We start from the raw sequence: 1,057 nt of genomic DNA, 5'->3' as shown, positions 1-1,057 counted from the left end.
GGGCATCCCATGTGGTCCTGAGCCTGAAGGAGTAATTTCTGAGTGTAGAGCCAGAGGAACCCCTGATAGCTTCTGGGTGTGGCCCAAAAACCAAAAATAAAAAGAGGAAAGACCTTAGAATGCAAACTTGAAGAAACGGTGGCCCTTGGCTTCAGGGTCTGCGTGCTCATGCAGAAAAATATGAAAGAAATGTAAGCATGTCTGTATTTTCTGCTCAGGACCTTTCTCTTGTTTTCTTTTTTTACATACTGATTAAAAAATGTTATTTCTTCACATCCAGATAAGTCAGACAAGAGCACAGACGAGTACTCCATGTTACTGCAAATGAGATATCCCCTCCCCCCAAGGCCTAGGGGTCAAGAATAATCTTCCCAGTGTTACAGCTCTTTTAGAATTTGTCCAGCAGGCCTTCTGGTCTCCACTGGAAGACGCCCCCCCCCCCAAAAAAAAAGAATAATCTTCCCAAGGCCCTGATGAATTCCACACTTCACCTCAAAAAGAACAACTGTCACCTCACTTTCCTCACCCACAATCTTAGGCACAGTCAAGGCATGGGATGCACTGGTGTTTGGGGAGTGAGGGCACATCTTACAAGCCAATTACATGTGTGCACATCCCAGTCAGCACACACCAAATTCAAGCTTCAAAGAAAAACACAAAGGATAGTCTATTTTGAAGCTGGAGGGTCATTGCAAAGAATGAGAAATGCGAGATGCTAAATCAGGGCCTGTGGGCCCCACTCCACCCCCACCCCACCCCCACCCTACCCCGGCAGATTTTCTGCAGCCCATAGGGTGCTTACCCCCACCACAGAAACAAGGGAGGCCATGAGCAAAGTGTTGGTTCTGTTGGACCAGCTGGCCCACACAGCCCAGGAAGTGGCTGCACTGACTCTACAGTGACAGGCCAAAAAAAAAAAAAAAAAAAGCATCAAAGCTTTGATGATTCTAGAGCTGGAGCCATCATGAGGTCAGTAAGTGCTTTGCCTGCAAAGGTCCCAGGTTCAATCCCTGACCCTTCATGGTTCCTTCCACAAGCAGCTCCAAAACAAAGCAAA

The 1,057-nt window shown here is 47.2% G+C and overlaps 1 non-coding gene across 1 annotated transcript; it reads left to right on the top strand.

Moving 5' to 3' along the window:
- Positions 1 to 372: 372 nt before the first annotated feature.
- LOC126014585 (U7 small nuclear RNA) lies at positions 373 to 436 on the top strand. The gene has a single exon (XR_007497607.1). It is a non-coding gene; the product is annotated as a U7 small nuclear RNA (small nuclear RNA).
- Positions 437 to 1,057: the final 621 nt, after the last annotated feature.

Source organism: Suncus etruscus, chromosome 7, assembly GCF_024139225.1.
Source record: "Suncus etruscus isolate mSunEtr1 chromosome 7, mSunEtr1.pri.cur, whole genome shotgun sequence".
NCBI lineage: Eukaryota > Metazoa > Chordata > Mammalia > Eulipotyphla > Soricidae > Suncus > Suncus etruscus.
This window is presented reverse-complemented; position numbering and strand designations above follow the sequence as displayed.